This window comes from Trachemys scripta, chromosome 3 (assembly GCF_013100865.1).
Source record: "Trachemys scripta elegans isolate TJP31775 chromosome 3, CAS_Tse_1.0, whole genome shotgun sequence".
Classification (NCBI taxonomy): Eukaryota; Metazoa; Chordata; order Testudines; family Emydidae; genus Trachemys; species Trachemys scripta.
This window is the reverse complement of record NC_048300.1, coordinates 123097819-123120178: the sequence shown is the minus strand read 5'-3', so window position 1 is coordinate 123120178 and position 22360 is coordinate 123097819. Positions and strand designations below refer to the sequence as shown.

General features: G+C 42.7%; 1 protein-coding gene across 2 annotated transcripts in view; it reads left to right on the top strand.

The window, feature by feature from the left end:
* Positions 1-22088, top strand: part of FOXO3 (forkhead box O3) — a 150374-nt gene extending 128286 nt beyond the window's left edge. For both annotated transcript variants that reach the window (XM_034765918.1, XM_034765919.1), the window contains exon 3: positions 17098-22088. The gene's annotated coding sequence lies outside the window, so the exon portion shown is untranslated. The remainder of the gene's footprint in view (positions 1-17097) is intronic.
* Positions 22089-22360: the final 272 nt, after the last annotated feature.

Genomic DNA, 22360 nt, shown 5'->3' with positions numbered 1-22360 from the left:
AGGAATGAGTTCTGGGCAATCCTGGATGAGGGCTTGACTGCAGCCAGAGCAGCTCTCCAGGCAGCATCAGATGCTGCGGACACCACCACCCGTACCCTGGCATCGGCCATCTCATTGCGCAGGGCTTCATGGCTACTCCTCTCTGGTCTTTCCTTGGAGACTCAGCAGACAATGCAAGACCTCCCTTTCGATGGGCACGCCCTTTTCGCAGAACAGATGGACATTAAGCTCCAGGGCCTGAAAGATTCCCGTACGACCCTAAAAACACTGGGCCTGTATGTCCCCGGCCCTTCCCGCAAGCGGTTTAAGCTGCAGCAGCTTCAGATCCAAGGGAGCCACCCTCGCCAGGAGCCTCCCCACAAAAGATCCAGGGGCAACAAGAAGCGCCCTGGCCTCCAACCCCCGTCTACATCCCAGTCAGGCTCAACCCGCAGTATGCAAACGGGCAAGCGCCCATTTTGAGGGTATGCCCGAGGACAACCTACCAAACTGTTCCCTGAATCCTTCCTCCCCTCTGTTTGCCAACCACCTTTCTTCCTTCCTCCCTGCGTGGGCGTCTATAATATTGGACCGATGGGTCCTCAATACAGTGGTGCAGGGTTACATCCTTCAGTTACTTTCTACCACCTCTTTGTACCCCTCCTCCGCGCCCCTCTTCAGGGACCCTTCTCACGAGAGTCTTCTCATGCAGGAGGTAGTGAGTCTACTACAGCTCGGTGTGGTGGAAGTAGTTCCTGTGGAGTACAGGAACAAGGTGTTCTATTCCCAATACTTTTTAATCCCCAAAGCCAAGGACGGTCTCTGGCGCATATTAGACCTCCGGGGCTTGAACCGCTACTTAGCAAAACTGAAGTTCCGCATGGTCTCCCTGGCTTCCATCATCCCCTCCCTGGATCCGGGAGACTGGTATGCCATCCTCGATCTGAAAGATGCGTACTTCCACATCGCCATCTTCGAGGGACACAGACGCTTCCTGCGGCTCATGGTAGGTCCCGATCATTATTGGTTTGTGGTCCTCCCATTTGACCTAGCGACAGCACCACAGGTATTTACCAAGTGGATGTCGGTGGTGGCGGCTTACCTCAGACATCGGGATATCCACATCTACCTGTAGCTCGATGTCTGGCTTGTCAAGGGCAACTCCAGGTCCAAGGGGATGTCGCGGTGCTGCTAGCCACACGCCGTTGCCTCAGCCTGTTGGTGAAAGACAAAATATCCACATTAGTTCTGGTACAGCAGATACAGTTCATCGGAGCGGTGCTCGACTCAACCTGCACCAGGCCGTTCCTGCCGCTGGAGAGATTCAGGGCATTGACAGACCTCATCGCGGAAGTCTCCGCATTTCCCCTGGCCACAGCTAGGGTTTGCCTGCGCCTACTAGGTCACATGGCAGCGTGTATATATGTGGTGTGGCACGCCAGGCTCCGGATGCGACCCCTGCAGCAATGGCTGGCAACGGTCTACTCCCAGTCTAGGGACCACCTGGAGAAGGTCAACAGTACTTACATCGCTGCGATGGTGGACCGACCCTGGGAATGTCCTGGAAGGAGTTCCCTTCATCAGCACTCCTCACTCAGTCGAGTTGGCTTTGGGCACCTCGGATGGGGGGGCACCTCTGCACCCTCCAGACCCATGGTATGTGGTCCCCAGAGGAGTCGACACTACACATAAACGTCAAAGAGCTCAGGCAGAGCATGCGCGGTCTTCCTACCTCACCTATTGGGCAGAGTGGTCACAGACAACACGGCCTTGGTGTTCTACATCAACAGGCAAGGTGGAACGCAATCCTCGGCCCTTTGCCAAGAGGCACTCTGTCTCTGGGACTTCTGCATCGACCACGGAATCCATCTAGCAGTTCACCTAAGCAGAGACTTCTCCTCTCACCATGATTGGTGCTCCACCCGGAGGTAGCCAGCATGATCTTCCAGAAGTGGGGAACTCCCCAAGTGGATTTGTTCATCACCAGGCAGAACACAAGATACCACAGGTTTTACTCCAGATGGAGTCTGGGCAACGGCTCCCTCTCCGACGTCTTCCTCCTGCCGTGGGCAGGAAACCTGATGTACGTGTTCCCTCCGATTCTGCTCATCAGTAAGGTCCTAGCACAAATCAAGAGAGACAAGGCGCAGGTCATCATGATCGCCCTGGCATGGCCTCGCCAGCACTGAATCGGAATGCTATCAAGCTTGTCAGCGATCCCTCCCTGGCCCCTGTTGAACCGAACGGACCTGCTGTCACAGGATCACTGCCAATTCTTGCACCCTAAACTTGCGTCCCTCCACCTCACAGCATGGATGTTGCATGGCTGAACTCGGATGAACAGGCCTGTTTGGACAGGGTCCAGAAGGTCCTCCTCAAGAGTAGAAAGCCCTTGACTAGGCAGACCTACCTGGCAAAGTGTGCAAGGTTCTCCCGCTGGGCGGCCGAGCGGGGCATCCCCCTTTGCATTCTTCGGTGCAATCGATCTTGGACTACCTGCTTCATTTAAGGAACAAGGGCCTGGTGCACTCCTCTGTCAGGGTGCAACTGGTGGCCATTTTGACCCTTGATCCGCCAGTCCAGGGGCAGACTGTTCTCCCATGACATGACAGTCAGTTCCTTAGAGGCCTTGAGGGGCTCTTTTCTCAAGTCCGGTCCCCATCCCCTCAGTGGGATCTCAACTTGGTTCTGTCCAGGCTCACGGGCTCACCCTTTGAGCCTTTGGCCTCATGCTCCCTATCTCACCTATCATGGAAGGTAGCTTTCCTGGTGGCAGTGACATCGGCGAGGCAAGTCTCCGAGCTGCAAGCCCTTACCTCAGAACCGCCATACATGGTCTTCTATAAGGACAAGGTCCCACTCTGGCCCCACCCGGCCTTCCTTCCCAAGGTGGTTTCTACTTTCCACATGAGCCAAGACATCTTCCTTCCGGTCTTCTGCCCTAAACCCCATGAGATTAGTGAAGAGAGGCGCCTTCACGCTTTGGACATAAGAAGGGCTCTGGCTTTCTACCTAGATCGGACAAAACCTTTCTGTAAGTCGACTCAGCTTTTCATCTCTGCAGCGAATAGGAAGAAGGGCCTCCCAGTGTCCACGCAAAGGATTTCTAACTGGATCATCTCTTGCATTCGGACCTGCTATGAGTTAGCGGGAGTCCCTCCGCCGCTGATCGTCAGAGCCAGCACAGGCATCCTCCGTGGCCTTCCTGGCACACGTTCCGATCCAGGACATCTGTAGAGCCACGACGTGGTCCTCGGTACAACATTCAAGGCCCACTATGCCATCATGCAGCAGGCTGGGTTCGGCAGAGCTGTATTGCAGTCTACACGTCCGTGAACTATTTATCCACTTTCAGGGGTACTGCTGGGAGTCACCTGAGTTGAATGGACATGAGCAATCACTCGAAGAAGAAAAGACAGTTACCTTTTTCTGTAACTGGTTATCTTCGAGATGTGTTGCTCATGTCCATTCAACAACCCGCCCTCCTTTCCCACTGTTGGAATTTCCAGCAAGAAGGAACTGAGGGTGGAGGGCACCGGTGGCACCTTATATGCCGCGGCATACGCGCGCCACTCCAGGGAGTGCCAGAGCCAGTCCTCTATGGATACTGCTGAGGGAAAAACTTCTGGCACTGGTGCATGTGGCAAGCGCACATACCTATGTTGAAAGGAAATGAGCAACACATCTCGAAGAACACCAGTTACAGAAAAAGGTAGCTGTCTTTTTCATCTTCATCACAAATGCAGTGATTGGTAGCAGGAAATTTTGCTCAATAGATAGTTATTTTTTACACTGCACCACAAAAGTGCACGTGAATTAAATTGATTTGGAGAACACAGGGCGAGATAAACTATTTTATTTGTTTGGTGAAATTATGAGTTCCTTAGGTTCTTATTGTGCAGTGCAATCCCTTCATTTGGACGTGCACCCTTGAAGAGTCTCATTGACTTCAGTGGGTAGAGTAGAGGATAGAGCAAAGCGCACTGTGGGGGTGTGATTTCTAAAGCGCACTAACATCTTGCACATTAATTGGTCCATGTAGATAGACACTGATGGAGTGCTTTAGCATAGTGTTGTTTGAAATGGTACTATGTTAAAGTGCACTAGGAACCTTTAGTTCACATCAGCAGGGGCTACATGGACCAATTAATGTGCAACATGTTAGCGTGCTTTAGAAATCCCCCCCCCAACCCCACCCCACCCCCGGTAGAGGACAGTACTATGTAGGAAAGCACTTAGTATGGGTGTATGGGTCAGAACTAGCAGACTGTATTGCATGAATCAGGCCTTGAGTTTATTCTTTATGCTGATGACCCATTCTTCTTCTTTCATATGGGTTGGGTAGGTAGCAATGACTACAAATTTATATCTAAGTTACTAGCCAGCACATTGCCGCAGCAACGTCCATGGAGAAAAATTGAGTAAAATCTAAATAAGGCATGATTATAGCATGTAATAAACTATATATGGGGGGAGGGATAGCTCAGTGGTTTGAACATTGGCCTGCTAAACCTAGGGTTGTGAGTTCAATCCTTGAGGGGGCCACTTAGGGATCTAGGGCAAAAATGAGTACTTTGGTCCTGCTAGTGAAGGCAGGGGGGCTGGACTCGACTCAATGACCCTTCAGGGTCCCTTCCAGTTCTATGAGATAGGTATATCTCCATAATTTATATAGTTTCAATGCACTAAGTACCTGCTACAAATGCTCTCAATTCCCATTGGTATTCAGTACCTCACAGGAGAGGTTCAGCACCTTGCAGGATTGGGTGCTTAACTATTGCATTCAGTACATTATTTGTAAAAATGTATAGATATTTGTTTGGTGTTTTTATTTTTACTCTAAACTGTGCTGTCAGTTTCTTCATATTTCAGGAAACTTTTCCCAGAGATTGGCTTTTCTCTGTTCTTTTACTTTGTGCATATCACAGCACATTGCTTCTAGTCTACTTCACTGTTGCCCTGTGTAGTCAGTCAGGGTCTGACCTTGCAAGGAATCTAGGAAATCAATGGGATTCTGTGCTGGTGAATCTTTATGCCCCCAAACAGAGAGTCCCATTCACTTTCCATATCCCTTTGCAGCATCAGGGCCTTAGTGAGCTTCCCACTTGTTTCTGTGGGTCATTTACGGATGATAGTAAGAGGAGCAAAAGAAACATGTTGAAGATTAGGAAATGTTCTTGTAAACCACAAAAGTTTTGGCAGGGGGATACAGCCTCACTTTTAATGGGTTAGAATTTGAGTTGATGGTGTACTTTTAATGTTAAGTATTGTTTCACCCCAGGCAAGCGTTTATGTGTCAGGTTTGTGTCCAGGTGACCATCACATTCACCAGGTGTTGTCATTTATAAAAAATGCCTTTATTAAAAAAAAATATTTTATAGATTACTTTAATTTCAATTAATAAAATGTAGAGGTCCATGGCAGGGAAGTGCTTATCATTAATAAATACACTACACTAACAATCAAATCATGGGGTTTACAGTCAACTCCAGAAGATTGACAATTGAACTATCCAGCTGACTATGCCCTAAAGGGAATTTCGGCTCTGTGCACCCCACCTAAGATCGCCGAAAGGCACTAGGTATGTCCAAAAAGAGAGGAATCCTCCCTTTAAGACTGCAAAGCAACAAGGGAGACTACTCCAGCCTAATGCTGGAAGTGGTTCTCGTGGTCCAGGCACATTCCCTCGTTGGGAGGAAGGATGGAAGGATCCACCCTCAGCATCTGCCTCCGTTCTTTTCAGCCTGATACAACAGAAAGGCATCAGTTATATTGCGCGGGGGGGCGGGGCGCTCAGCACCCAGAGATAGGGTGGGATTTGTCCCTAAATGCTCTTAGAAAGCAAACATGATTACTTCTAAATACAAAAAACAGATTCTGCTACCCTTATTCATACTGAATAGCACTTACCTCCACCAGTCGCTGGGACTACTTACAGAGTAAGGTGCTACTTAGTGTGAGTAAGGATATCAGACTCTGACCATGTCAAAGAATGTGCTTGTCCTGTAAGCGCCCCCTGCTGGCCAAACGTGGCTCTGCTGACACCTGCCTCAGTTTCCCCTTTACTCACGGGCTCCTTACAAAGTCCACACCGTCCAGATATTCAAAACATTTTCCTTCTGAGATTCAGTTTATTAAGACCTGTACAAAGTCTTTCAAAATAGAACTCAAAGAGTATGTAGTCTTCATCCCAGTTTCAGTTGGACTTAGCCCCTTGCTCCTAAATGTCTGTCCTCTCTTTAAAATTCATTTCTTCACCCCATTCCCAAACTGGGCACAGCCCTTCTTCCCTGAGGGTCTGTCTTCCCTTCAGCGTTCCAACACTCTTCTGCTCCAGTTCCTGAGGGTCTGGCTTCCTGCTCTTATAGCACCTCTTGCCTGGAGTTTGGCCTTCTCCACAGGTCTTCCCTGCTAGTGTCGTCCCCCAGCTGACTCACGGCCCTGCAGGAGCCTTTTTACTTCCTGCAGTGTCTGCACGCCTCAGCCAACAACCACCTACCTGCAGCTGTCTCCCCCTTTGAAAGACCCAGGTGCCTTCCCTTAAGCTTAATTGGGCAGTAAGTAATCAGTCCAGCTGCATTGGACCCTGCTTGCTCATAAAGGGGCCAGTCACCTGTGACAGGCCCTAAAATATAATCACTGAATTGTTCACTACTTCTGGAATTGGTTGGTTTATCTGGAGTTGGGCTGGGTTTTACTTTTTGTTGTTTTTTATTAGCTAAGAAAAATAATCCATAAAAATCAACATTCCCTCCGTAGAATAGAGTTGTGAAAAGACAGCTGCAAAACCAGAAATGTTTTAATGTTGTACAACGTGCCTGTTTTTTTTTTTCTGGATTTGTTTTATTTTTATTGATTGTATTTTATTTTTTAGTACAGTATGTTTTTGTCATGTGATTCAAGAGCAATAATTAGCAGAAACTTGCCATCCTTGCAGATGCCAGGATTACACGATGACATACTCTCACCAGATGACAGCATAAACTGATATTTTTAGAACAGCCTGTATCAGTTGGTCTCCCCAATGCTTTCCTCAACAGCATTAGAATTTTATTACTGAATGAGTCTTTGCAAATTTTCTTTTTCGTGTGAATGAGCTGTAGTGCTTGTTTAGAACTTCAGGTTAGCATTTGTTCTGAAATGTCCTACTGCCTAATAACTGTGTTAGTTACAGGTTGATTTCTTTTTAAAGAACATTATGCCTTTTTTGAATAATCCTTTAAAAAACACAATTTTCCGGAAGAATCAAGCACATAGAGGTTTATTTTAGAAACTCAGAGTCATCCAACTGAGTTAAGGCCAAGATTGGTCTTTTTTTAAAAAATACTTTTTCATGTGAATTTTGTGTTTGATTAAGGTGATGAATTGACAGTTCTGGAGGCTGCTGTTCATTATGTTCACAGACAGGTACCGCACAGACCGCAGCAGTTCAAGCTTCCCCACACAGATACTACAATAATGAATGCCATAAGAAAGCCTATTAATTGTGCCCTCAGTCTTCAGGAGCATTTAATCCTTGGTCTTTCTACTGAGATGGCCAGCTAGGGTGGCAGGTGTGGGGTGGACATCTGTTGAGCGGTAATTGGACTGAGAGCACTAAACTCATTTCACAGGGGTCACGGCGTAGCCCTGAAGGTCTGAGATCAGTTCAAGAGAAAGATGCCTTTCCAGATTATTCTAGAAAGAACAGTGGGTATTTATGCACATTTTCATTCTAGGTTAATGTTTTCTCCAGTCTTTTTTCTTATATTGCCTTGTTTCAAAATTCTTCTTTTCCTGATTTTCACAGAAAAGTCATTGATTTCAAGAAGGGCTAGAGAAATTTGATATAGTGGGAGAACCTTCTCTCTGTCGCATTTCCTTTTGAGTTTCTGCCCCTATGGAGCTTGGATAGACGGGATTGTACCTTTCCTCTACTATATTCATAGGGCGTGCCTTCCTTTTAGTGATTTTTGCTTGGCTTATTGACCTGTCATTTTCAATTAACTTCAGCAGAAAATGGGAAGTCTGTATGGCAGGAAGGATCATTTTAAAGAGATGCTCACTACCCTAATCTGACAGAGGAAAAGCAAGTTATCAGTAAATACATGTGGAGTAATGAAGATTAGATTTCATGTTTCTATTGCAATATAATCCAGAATTCACTGTCTAGTTCTGCTATCGGTCAGCAAGATACTTTTTACCTTCTCACTGCAAAAGTGGCATTTGTTCTTCAGATACAAAAGTGGTAGTAAAATCCTTCCCTCTACTTCATAGAGGCACTAGGATACCACTTCCTCTTCCCATTAACACATGTAGCAAGATCTGATCTCTCTCTCATGTTCCAGAGAACACAGGAATTATCTGCCATGCCAGCTAGCACACAATGTCTCATGCAGGGCATGATTTCACTATCTTGTGGGCATATCTAAATCCTCTTCCTCCAAATAACTAACCTGTATGTTTGGTCAGCAGCATTGTGCCCTGCAACTGCAGAATGCCAGTAGTGCTGAACATGCAAGTTGAAATCCTGACCCAAGTCAATGGCAAAACTCTCACTGAGTTCAATGGTGCCAGGATTTCACCCACGTTTGATACCACTGCTCTCCCCCGTATAGCTCTGTGGGGGAAAGGCAGAGTTCTGCCCATCGAATTGTAATATCAGAGGCTTCTCGGATATTGTAGAGACATAATGTCTTGTACTTAAACCTTTTTAAACAGGCCAGTATAGAAGATTAAATATTGGTGTATGTCTCTAAGAAACAATTAAATATATTACAGTACTTCTGCTGGAAATCAAACAGAACTGCATATTGACGTATCTACATTTGCAAAAACTCATGCAGCAGTTTGTTTTACAAAGTTTCTATACTGGCCACGATGCAATGATATCTTCATAGTACACCTCAACCATGATATAACGCAACCCAAATATAACACAAATTCGGATATAACGCGATAAAGCAGTGCTCCGGGGGGACGGGGCTGCACACTCCGGCGGATCAAAGCAAGTTCGATATAACACGGTTTCACCTATAACATGGTCAGATTTTTTGGCTCCCGAGGACAGCGTTATATCGGGGTAGAGGTGTAGTAGATATGATCCTGAATTATCTGTAAAGTACTTGATTCTGCTCCTATTCAGATCAATTGCAAAACTCCCACTGAATTGAGTAGTTCAGTATCAGGTCCAAAAACATTACGGAAATCAGAACCTACATTTTGCTTCCATAATTGCTTGTTTCTTTTCCCAACTCTGCCACTCACTAACCGTGTGACCATGGGCAAGTCACTTACCTTATCTGTGTCTCAGTTTCCTCATCTATCAAATAGGTATGTTGATCCTTATCTACTTCAGAGGGTGTTGTGAGATCTAGTTAATTAAAAGCACTTTAAAATCTTCATAAGGTGTTGTAAAGGTGTAAAGTATTATTATTTATTACCTAACTCAAATTAAATTATGAAATACACACAACAGGCCGTAATTTCTTCATGATTATTTATCTACAACAGGTTATATATACAAAGCCCTGTTGTCTATGGGGGACATGAAAGGAAGGGCCTTCATACACCATGAAGTCCAATATTTAATTATTTTCCAGTGCAGTGAGATTCTGCTATGCAAGAATAAGAATGATTATTATAGGAATGACAAAGAATATCTTCTTCCATAAAGAGAAAGAAAGTAGAATTTCTTTGGTGTGATGTGCCAGAATAATGTGTATTTACTGTAGCTCTGGGCAAGTCTTTAATTTCAGAAAGCTCCCTCAAGATGCTCATATGCATAGTTCGGGTGAACATAAAGTACAAAACAAACAAATCCCTGCATGCACGGCTGAGCACAGCTTCAGAAATGGAGGTACCAAATCCTAGCCCCCTGTGGTGAGGACAGCTACAGTAGTGACTTGGATGTTTTCTTTTGTTTTTTAGTTTGAGAGTGACCTCCTGAATAAGCTTATTTCTGTGCAATATCTTACATTCAGTGAAGTACATTTCTGAAATATTAATCAGAACTTTAATTGATGCTTTGATGGTATGTTCTACAATGCTATTGCTTTGGAATAGCAGCAAAAGATAGGGTTACACTTTCATATTCCACATGCATGTGTAAATACCAATATAGGACCTTCCCATCTCCCGTAGTCCTGTGTTCCGCTTAACACCATCTCCTTAAATTCCTACACTGTTTTTCTGGCTCTCTGAACTGGAAAAAAGCAAAACTGTTATGAGTAAAATTTCAGGGGAAGAAAACCTACTTGGGTAGGAGTATGCCTGAAGTATCAGGCCCTCTGAAGGAGATCTTTAAAATTGCCACCCATCTTTCTTTCTGGGATTGTCCCAATTTTGAAGGAGTTGTCCCTTGCAGAACATTAACAGATCCCAATATAACTTTCAGATGCCATAAAGCATTGCCAAATCAAAATGTTACAACACAGTGTCATTTTGATGCAGTGTGATATGTCAGTGCAATGTCATTATGACACACCGTGTCATGACATCAGGATTCCTGGTTTTTATTCTGTCAGGCAGACTGTCATGTAGCAACACTATGTCATCAGAGAAGCCACAGCCACAAAAGTTGTCTTCCGTAGTAAGTTCAAAATAATTAGCTGGTATTATTCGTCATTGGAATTGTGAATATTAGGGACAGAATGTTAATGTGAAACGCAAAGAAAAGTATCTCTGGAATAATTCAGAATAAAATATTACAGCTTTTCCCTGAATCTAACACCTTTCCAAAAGAGTAGATAGTGAAAATATATCACCGGTGAGGAAAATAACAAATATGCTCAAATATTTTTCATTTTAAAACCAGTCCAATTATTTATGTTTTGAAGAGGAAAGAATTATCTGTAAGTTAAATGAAGATGGTGCAAACTTTGAGCAACAGGTTCTGTGGTTTACTGCTTGCTCCCTTTTCTCCAACTCCTTTAAAATTCAGCCTGTAGCCGTTCAAGCAAGCTGTTGCCCCTGTGCATGTTTGTCCACCACAAAGAGATTTGAAATCAAAGATTAGTAAAATAAGCTTCCTGTGCTATCATATTTAATAATTGAGTTTCACAAAATGTCAGTGATTCTGTTGTCTTTCCATGCAGCAGTGAGACAAGCTCTTTTATTTTGTATATAGCTACACAAATGACAGTGATCACCAGAACAGTATGCAAATGCATCAGAATTCATGGACATATGCCACTGAAGGACAGGGGTTTGCTTCAGCGTTTCCCACCACCTCGTTCTCTGGGCAGATTACTTAACAAGAATTTATAGTAATGTTCAACCTCCAGGTAGAAATACCCACTGAAGATACTAATGTCTGTAATGGAAACCTATGAGATGTGACATTTTCACAATAAAGGCACCTTAGTTAATCACATACGTTAATTAGGAAGTTGTTTCTAGGTTCCCTGGCATAGGAAATGTTAGTCTGTTCCAGTTCCAGGTAGTCCAATTCCAAGATCATAATTATTTCAAGGCCCTTAGAACTCTTCTTTTACAAAGATTGTATTACTGATTGTTATGGTTACCCTATTGATAAACTCACATCCAGTTTCAGCAGGAGCACATTTGCTGTGCCTTGCACTTGGGGAACATCAGTGCGTCACCTTTCTATTCTGAAGAAGTTTCCAGTGCAGCATAATGAACACCAGTGGGAACCAAAGGGGGAAAGCAGTCTGCATTAGGTAATGCTTTAGAGTTTCCCTCTTGGTGCCTGAGTTGAGATCAGGGCTTGAGGGACTTAATTCCATCTTAATAGTGGTGGAATGATGTTATATTGTGGTAAATTAAATGTTATTGCATAGAGGGAAATCCCATCTCAAACAACCAAGTCACAAAGAGTGCAAAGAGAAATGGTTCATAACCTGTGAGGAGGAAGCTGGGGTGAATAAGACAGGAGGAGGAGGGGGCAGAATGAAAGGACTGTGCATTGTCTGCCACACTGTCACTTGCAAGTTAAATAATTTGAAAATACTGAAGCATTTGATTGATTGATTGAGTGATTACCTTGTACCTTTACCTAGTGGAATTAACAGAGCCATCATCTAGGATTCAAAATGTTAATTTTGTATTATAGAACAGAAAATAGTCTTGAGCTATGTATAGTCAAAATGAATTTATAGTCAGTAATTTTAAAAAATGGCCCCTATTTTTTAAATATTGCTTACAGGCACGCATACACATACACATTCCTGTTTGGTACAGGTTACACACCACTATGGAAAAAGTCCAGTGACCCTCTTCTTTACTGTGGACTTCTGTGTGCAGTGGGCCAAAATCAGAGCTATCATTAGCAAAGCTGCTACATCTGCTTACACTGGTTCTGAATTTAGTACAGGGGCGTGCATGCGTGTGTGCGCATTACAGAGTTGTTGGTATTAACTCTGTAGTCAAGGGTGCACTGAGGTTTACACTAACAGTGAGACTGAAATCCCTCGTTGTCACACTTTACTGGTTCAATTTAGTCTCCAAATTTGGCACAGAAACTCTTCAAAGGATCATTGAATTTTCTGTTTGCACAGGAAACATTCAGACATGCTCCCTATTGGAAATTCTGCCAAACCCATGGAAGTAGGGAGCCCACCTACCCATAGAAATCAGAGAATTGACTGGGCTGGGGACAAATGGGCAGGAGTCCAGGGAGTCAGCTAAGATTTCTGCTACTCAGGCCCACTACCCACCTGCCTACATGGATTCCCCATCCCTGCCACAAAACCCAGCCAATTTCTGACCTTCTCTTCAGGTGCCCTCCATCCCTGCCCTAACTCCACTAGACCTTTTTTTTTTTTTTTTTTTTTTTTTGCATTAGTTACATCTGTTCACACTTCAGCTTTAATTATTCCTCTCATCCTGTCTCCATAAGTAATAAGGACTGGGAAATGGTGTGGACAGGACAGCTACCGATGCCTCGATTGAAGATCAACCAACTTGTCTTCAGAGACTGTATCTCTGTAGCAAACTTCTGTGGTTCTCCAGATGGGGTCCCACACTGACTGACTGACCGGAATCAGACTGGAACGCCTGTTGAGGAGCGGGCTAGGACTTCCCAGGGATGCGGGAGGTGGGGTGAAAAGGAAAGAGAGCCTATTGGTATTTACAGTTGAGTAGGAGAACTGATCAGCAGAGGGGTGGATGGAGTATTGAATGATGTAGCTGCTTATTTCCCTGTGTTTTAGTGATGGGATATTGCAGTCTAGTCATCTTAACTCAAAGCTAACAAGTTTATCATGGACGAGTCTATGTATATGATAAACTGTAATGGGACAATGTTAAAGTCTAAAGGTTACGAATTTAACCTACTTCTTTCTTTTTGTTAGTGACAATCCAGACAGATGCTACCTTAGCTGCTTATTTCTCTTATTTAACACTGTCTCTTTGCTAAGCCTCATTCTAGCTATTCTTTATATTGTCCAGGATATTGTTGGTAGTCTCCGAAGAATATTTGATGGTGCAAATTACAAAAATTAGAAATGTGATTGTCTATCCCTAGTATTTTCTCTTTTGTTCCTACTCTTTCTCAATACAATTTTGAAATATTTTTTAATGTAAATGCTGAGTAATTCACTCAAGACTTGATGCTTAAGTACATGCTTCACTTTTCACGTATGTGAATAGTCCCTTTTGAAGTCAGTGGGACTTTTTACATATGCTTAAATGCTCTGCTAAATAGGGATCTTGATGCTGAGGAGTGAGTCTTTCTCCTGTAATGAATTAGCATTTACAGAAGGCAATAGCTTCCAACCCCACCAATACCAAGGAATGAATGAAAAGTGTGGGCGATGAGACCGAAAAGGGTGTGTGCTTCTAGTGCTATATAAATCACTGCCCAGATTATATTGTCAGGTACTAGACCTGGCTCACTTTCATCAAATGACCTTGTGTTATGGCATCATCGCACATTTTACTAAATGGAATCCCTGCTAGCCAGCCAAATTACTGAATGGCAGACGTTCATTTACTCTTTAGAAATGAAAAAATCAATATGTTTATCCATGCAGAAATCCCCTTATTCATCAAATATAGTCTACCTAAAAAATATATTATTAAGGATAAAGCCAAATTTTGATTGAGTGAAACAATAATTCATCTGCTTTCCAAGGCATTCAGAATGAAGTTCTCCTGTAATGGTACAGGGAGCAGCTGTCGTTCTCTTGCTCCAGTAACCAAGAGGCAGAATTAAATTTCTGTCAGTCATTTGGTAGTATAGGAATAGGTCATTTTAGTAAAATGTTATTATAGGATCAGTGTCTGTCAACTGAGAGGGTGGAGACTTAAGGTGATTCTAGCAGCCAGAGACAGTCACTTGATGATAACATTCTAGTTCACTGGTTGATCTCCTTTGTGTTATTACTTACCGTGGAAATAAGGAACATAGCCGAACTAGATCAGACCAGATCAGATCAGTGGTCCATCTAATCCATTCTCCTGCCTGATAGTGACCAAGACCAGATGTTTCAGAGCGGAAAAACATTTCCTTTTATCAGTTTTCATTTTGTTGCCTTTCAGTTTCATTAAATGCCCCCATTGTTCTTTTATTACACAAAGCGCTAAATAATTTGTGTTGGGTAAATTTTCAAAAGCATCTATGTGAACTAGTAGCCTAAACCCCCTTTTCAAACATCACCTCTGGCCAGATTTTTAAAAGTATTTAGGCCCCTAGCAATACATATAGGCACCTTGGTGCTTTTGAAAATTCCACTGCATAGTTATGTGCCTAAATACCTTTACAAATCTGGCCCTAAGTGGCTTTGAAAATTGTCCCCTGTTTCTGTACCAGTAATAATTTTATATACCTCTAGCATGTCCCTTCATATTCCCTAAACGAAATAGTGTCTTTTCAGCCTCCATCTGTATAGAATTCTCCCCATATTTCTAATTATTTTCATCTCCTTTCTCTGAATTGTTGGATTAAGGTTCACTTACTCCGCAGATGGGTCTAACCAATATTTGTTAAGGCAAAACACTCAGTGAGTAATGATCAGTTACTTATAGGTGGAAAGCTGATGAGGACGATCTCATCACAGTTGCCTTCAGCACCTGACAATACAGCTTCAACTTCCCTTTGTTACACAAACTTATTTATAACTTTTTGATATCTTTTCTTATCCATACTTATTAGTCTCTCATTTCCGTGTTAACTCTCCTCTCCCATCATTACAGGGTTAGTGTTAGTCCAAACTGGTCTTTTCTAGCTTTTTAGTTACTTTAGCTTTTCTTGTTCTCGCAAACATGATTACTCTGCAATTTCTTACAGATTGGGTGACCATAACTGAACACAGTACAGTAGGTGATGGCATACCATTCATTAATATAATGGCATTAGAACATGTTCTATATGATTTTCTATCTCATTCTTTATGTAGCCTAACTTTTTGTTTCCTTTTTTTGACCACAGCTGCACTCTTTGAGTAGAGGTTTTCATTGAGCTCTTCACAATGACATACAGGTCTTTTCCAATAACTAATTTAAGATCTATCAGTGTCATTTATGCTTGGGGATTAGCCCTGCATATACAGTACAGCAGCTCCAGCACTGGGGGAGTGTAGAGGTGAGCATTATGCTACCTTGCACACCCCAACTTGCTCTGTGTGCTCCTCAGCTGTAGCTGAGGATGTGGCCCTTAATGTTTTTGATTAACACTGAATTTGTAGGGCCTTACCTGTTGGTCTAGGGGTGGCATGTTGTGCCATGTGGGAGGTCAGAGTTCAGGGCCTGAGCTTTAGTTCATTGCTCCTTTCACCAGCAGAGGCAAGAAGTACAGACGAAGCAGCACCCTCAATCCCAGGGAGGAAGGGAGCAACTCGTGTTTCCCTTTGGCAGCATCCTCTAGCTCAGTGGTTCTCAAATTTTTTTTTTCACAGACCACTTGAAAATTGCTGAGGGTCTCGGCGGACCACTTAATGATCTTTCCAACTGTTGTTTGTACTGTTAGCGCTTTCAGCCAAAGATTTATAGTTAGCTCTGTTTACAAAAACTTAATAATAATTAACATTTTTTGGTTCTACAAATAAAAGCACACAACTCATTTTAATATCAGTAGTCTTACTTTTCTAATGCGATGGATGTGCCCTCTCTCCCCCGACATGGCAGCCCCTGAGCTGAGGTTGGGAAGGAAGGGGGTTACTCCCCCACCGCAGCAGCTCCCGAGCTGAGGTTGGGAAGGAGGGGAGGTCTCTCCCCAACCACAGCAGCCACAGAGTTGAGGCTGGGAAGGAGGGCCATCTCTCCCTGGCAGCTGCAGCCCTGGAGCTGGGGAAAGTCGCCTCTTTCTCTGGCCGCCGCAGCCCTGCAGGTCCCAAATTCCCCCCACCCCCTCTTCTCACCCAACTGCCCCCTCCCACCTACCCCTATTCCCCCCAAGGCCACCATCTCACCTTACATGTGCGTTTTCTCCAGGATCCAGGCACCTAATTAGTGGAGCCATGTTTGCGCGGCTCCACTAATTAGGTGGGTGGCCCTTCCTTGTCTCATGTGCGGCCGCCCAGGCATGCACCTTAGAGAGAACTATCCGCAGACCACCTGAATGGAGTTTGCGGACCACAGTTTGAGAACCTCTGCTCTAGCTGATGCCTGTAGTGGTATTTACTGTCTGACTCAGACAGAAGTTGTGTCCAGCCCTCTGGTGATGTTGAGAAGACCCACAAGGGATGGTAGAGAGGAATGGGTAGACTCTGGTGGATCCTTCCACCAACCATCTGGAAATATATTGAATTTGTAGAAGCTTTATTAGGTTGCCTGCAGTGTTGTTGTAGCCATGTTGGTCCCAGGATGGTAGAGAGACCAAGTGGGTGAGGTAATTTCTTTTATTGGACCAAATTCTTCTGGTAAAAGTTATCTTACCCACCTTGTCTCCTGATTAGGTTTCTGTCATTCAGACTTGATCCATAGTGTTCTTTAATTAGGGGGGATTGTTTAGTTTTTGGGAGCTGCTGAACCTGTAAACAATTGCACATTAATCCTTCCATGCCAGAAGTCAGCACTTGCTTGATGCTCAGGGTTGTTATACAGTGCACCATGTTTCCGGCAAGAGAGCGCTAAGCTTGCTGGTTCCAAATGGTTAGTGTTGTCTGTTAATTTCAGGTGGGTTATTTTTTACACCTAATAATCTCATTTTCTTTTCTTTTGTTCCTTCTTCCTCTCCAGGCCCTTAAACTGACATGAGACCTAAAGAGAGAACCCTTTGCCAAATCTGCTGTCAGCAAGTGGACAGTGATACCGTTTACAGCTTATGATCTTTGTGAACCCTGCATTATTTTCCTAATGAAGCAGAGACTGTTAATGGGCCCCTTATCCAAGCGAAGAGCCTCCTTTTTCGGAATTGAACTCGTTCTAAAGTATGCAAAATCTTCCTTTTATGGGATGGTCAAGCACCTACTGTGGAGACAATGTTCAGCGCCATCCTGTTGAGAACACACTGTGTAGCCTTTACCGTAGTTATTTGTCAATGAGTATGTGGTGTTTCAATATATTAATGGTTTATGGGTTATTTTAATTTGGCTTCTATTTTGGGGGGTTTCCCCATCTCACCCCTCTAACCTTCAGTTTGTTTGTTTTTTTAAAGATGTTTTAACCATTTTCTCTTTCTCTCCTTGTGCATCTGAAATACAGTGTATGCACAATGAAAGGCTATACTAATTACCATTACCCAACATAGCTTCAGACATCAGCACTACCTAAGTATGTAGCATTCATTACACCAAGCAACTGACTGAAGTCCAGAGAGAGATGGCTTGTGGGTTTTGTTTGTTTGTTTTTTGACTTTTTTTCAAATCTTTTCTTCAATTTAATGGTACATACCTTGTTTTTCCATAAACATCAAACCAGAGTTGATTACATAACAAGAGAAACTAGCAAGGTTGCTAGTTGCCAGTCCTGTCCAGTGTTTGTAAGGACTGAGTGAGGGTGCCATTTCATAGTGTTTACTGATTCAGCACCTGATTGATTTGATCGATCTCACCTATTGCATTATGTTAGCAGAGCTGCCCTAATGGTTGCAGTGAATAGAATTAGTCTGCCTCAGCAGTTTGGAAACTGGTTGATCTTAAAACAAGTAATAAGATAAGCTGTCCACCCAACACAGGTTGAATGTAACCACTTGTAAGGAAATGGTTTAAAAAGGAAAGGGAAGTAAAATATATGACATTGCAGAAAAGATAACTTACAGTATATGCATCAACAGTGACTTACAGTAGAGTCATCAGAAGTTCAAATGCAGATCACTGCAGGGTAAGTTATTACATCAGTGATTTTTCTTACATACATATCCTTGATTATTTTTTCCTTCTCACTATGCGTAACCCAATCTGAAAGAAGAAGCTGTAGAGGGAAAGGCAAGAAAGTAATGCTATACAAACGGCTTTTCATATAAGCTTAGATAGTAATTGGATAAATGACACTGAAAGACAAGGCAGTTTTATATGTTTTGCTTATATGGGTTTCTTTTGTAAAATGAATAACAATGAATGAATAATAATGAATAAAAGGTATGGTGCTGCTGTATAGATTTTCTCTATAATCTGGAAAGCTTGATTACTTTTTATTACTATTTTTTGGGGGGGAGGAAAAAAGAGGAGGAAACACCAATGGTACATAAGAACTTGGTATGAAGACGCTCTGAATAGGACAGTGTATACATACTTCTCCAAAGTGATATATGAAGACTTTTTTCTTTGCATAAAAGCATTATGCATATAAATATATAAATATATTTTATTATGTACAGAAATGGATCATTATGCATGGATGTTAGGAAAACAAGCTAGCATTTTAACCCAAAGTTTCAGTGCATGAGTTCCCACTGACACATGTACCATGCAATGTAGAGTGACTCCCTTTCGCCACCACCACACATGCACGCATACACACACACAAACTCACACACACATTTGTGGGCCCCATCTTGCTCCTTACTTTCCAGTTCCCTGAAGTAATATTGGTGAAATAACAGCTCCTAGTGTGATGGAAAATTTGTTTTGTATTGTAACCTCCTCATGCTTGTGCTGTTCTATTTTATAGATGAACCTGTTGATTTCATCCTGCCCTTTACTGAATATGTAAACTCTGTGCAGTTGTGATTATAGTAGACCCATAGCATATCAAGCAGCTAAGAGTTTATCATTTTCATTAAATGAAACAACATTTTTTTAAATTAAGGTGGTCTATTTATCAATGGCAGGGGCTAGTTTATTGTTTTTTTCTTTATCATCAGAATTAGTTGATGATTCACATTACTGATCTTCCCATTTGAGGTGATATTTCGGGTAACCAGCTACCCAGTACGATAATGGTGTACAGCAGTCATCTGTTTTAGGGGTCAGTTCACTTACAGGAGTCCAGATGCAGGCACCTTTTACCAAAGTTAGTAAAGAGCTTTATTGCAAGCCTTCACTGTACTCGGTGTGTATAACAGTATCTGTCAGGTTTTTGGTACATCATTAAATGTGAATTAAACTGAGGGTGTTTTTCTTTCTTTGTCTTCTGTGGTATTATGCTTGCTGATTGACAATTTTTAATCTTAAAGTCTCACTCTCTGATTAATAGGAGGGCTGTGCACAAGTACTCTGGTACAAAGCAGGCTTTGTGTTTATTTCTGGTGTGACATTTTGTTGAACTATCTATTGTCCACTGGAGGATGGAATACATCGTGGTGCAGTCGTAGAGCAAGCAGCAGATTCTCCCTTTCACACAGTCTAATTTAAGGCAGGTTACAAATACATAGGTAGTACAGGATTATGTTACTGTATCTACCTACCATATATATCTACTGACTGCACCTTTTTTATTTGGATTTCTTGGGAGAAATATTGGACCGACCTGTCTGCTGATGTAACTTAAATGGGATAGTGCCAACAGAAAATTTGGCCCACTTTATAGAGTAGAGTAACAAAACATATTGGACCAAATTCTGCTCTCAAGTTACGATGATGTAAATCTGGACTAACCGATGGTAGTGAGTTACTACAGATTTACAGCACTGTCTTTCCCTGATGCACAACCCAAGCGCCTGGGCTGTGCTCTAGGGATCTTCTTGGGAGCAGGAACAAGGAATCCACCACTCCATAGCTGGTACTCCAGCATCAGAGCAGGAATAGCCTTAGCACTGCCTTGCCTGTGTGTCCCCTCTGCAGCGGGGAACGGCCATCGGATCCACTGACTCTGCCCCATCCCCAAATCCCTTCTGGGCAGTACATACTGGAGGTGAGCTCCGCGTCTTCAGATAGTCAACGCCTGCAGCCCCACACTGCAGCAGAACTGCACCTCTTCTTCCACTGCAGGCAGAACCTGCTTGTACCCATTTTGGAGGACAGGATTTATGCCAGTGACCAGGATTTGCCCAATCATTCACAGTTGCACATAAGGAGATACTGTCCAATGCTGCAGTCTTTACTCAGATGAAATCTCCCATTAAATGGGCTTGCCTGTATAAGGATTGCAGGATTGGGTTGTTAGAGTCCTTTCTTAATACCAGCAAAGTTCTGTTTTGACGTTATGACTACGGCGACAAAGACGAGTCATTTTATTTTTTCTTGGTACGGAACTAATATGTCTAATGGAAGGGAAAGACTGCTAGTTTGAACATACTGGGCCAGACTTTGTTACTGCAGTGTTAATGCAGCGTGACTCCCATGAGATCAGTGGAGTTACGTCAGATTTACAAAATATGGTTCACTTTTTTTATAAAATGAAGAAAAAACAGTAGGTTCAGAGACATCCAATCAATGGCAGAGAAGTTATAGAACCTTCCAAACAAATCAAAATCAAAGCACAAGCAAATAAGGGGCCTAATCCTGCTCCCATTGAAGTTAATGACAAAACTCTCATTGGCTTCCACAGTGCAGTTTTGGGCCCCTAGTGTTGTGGGGGAGAAAACCTGCACTACCTGAGGAGGGATGGACTAGAAAAACATAGATTTTTTCTCTCTCTAATTTTGGTGGCCAACATTTTCAAACTTAAATATGTAAAGTTAAGCACCTCAGGCTTGAATTTTCAAGGGGCATAAGGGAGTTAGGTGCTCTGCTTTCATTGCTTTTCAGTGGGAGTAGGGTGCCTCACTCATTGAGACCCCTTGGAAAATCCCAGGCCAAAATGTACATTTAGGTACATAAAAAGTGCCCCGATTTTCAGAGGTGCAGAATAGTCACATCTCGTAGAGAATCCAGCGGCAGTCACGGGGACTGAGCACCTTTGCAAATCACTTATTTAGGTGCCAAAGTATGGATTCAGAAACTCGTTTTTGAAACTTTGGCCTTGGTTCCAGGAATATTTTTGAGCATTAACCTCCCCCCCCCCCACACACACACACAAAAGCATGCCCAACAGATAAAGTCTCAGAACATATGCACAGGTTATTGTTTAAATTTTGTGTTTTAAAACATTCTAAAAAGGGTAATGCTTATGCAGTTTAGACAAGTCTGCTTTTATTTAATTTTCTTTGTGAAATATCTTCTCATATAAATAGCTGGTTAATAGGCCACTACCTAACTCCAGGAATATTTGTATTACTGCTTTACAGAGCTAAATGTTAGGACATATATTGCTCTAAAATTATGTCATTGCTTGGCAATCAGTCTCCTATAATTGTTTTAGTACATAATGTACACTGGAAATGCCAGCACATGTGCAGGAGGACCAGATGCATTTAGTTAATATGAGGGGGGGAACGATTGTACGTTTTGGCTTCACATGTTAAACTTTTTTTAAAAAAAAAAAGTTGCATGATTGGAAAATAACATGTATACAGTATCTGTAAAACTGTTTTATCTGTTTTTGTTTCACCATGTCAAGCCATATAAATTGGAAAAATATTAAATCCACAGCCTTTATGCATGGCTGTCTTTATATACTGAAGAATTGAACAGTATATACTTTTAATTTAGGCGTTCTTGCACTTTCATGTTGCATTCTTACTGAGGATTTTGTAAATTAGATTCTGCCCTGGATGAATATACTACCTTACTACACAAAGATTGGAAACACGTTTGATTTTAAAATCTTCCCCTTTCCAAATGAAGTAGAGATGCAGTGCTTACTCCACTTGGTGTTAGTAGATATTGCCTTGTGTATTCCTTTTTAAATTGTAATCTAGTTTGTAAAAGAGATGGTGCCGCATGTAAATAAAGCATAATGGATCTCTACTTTGAATGTGCAGCTTTTTGTTGTTGTTGTTATTCTATTACATTTCAGACATTTAAACCTAGAAATCTGGAGGGAAAAAATAACTTCTAAATGTATCTAAATACAGTTGGGTTTTGTTTGTTTGATGTGGTGTGGGGGGGGGGGCTGATTCAAAGCCCATTGAAGTCAATGAAAATGCTTATTTACATAGGCTTCATTGGATCGAGCCTATACTGAAGAAATTATTTAGTCCAAGGGTGAGACACTAAGAAGGAGAGGGCATAGCATTCTC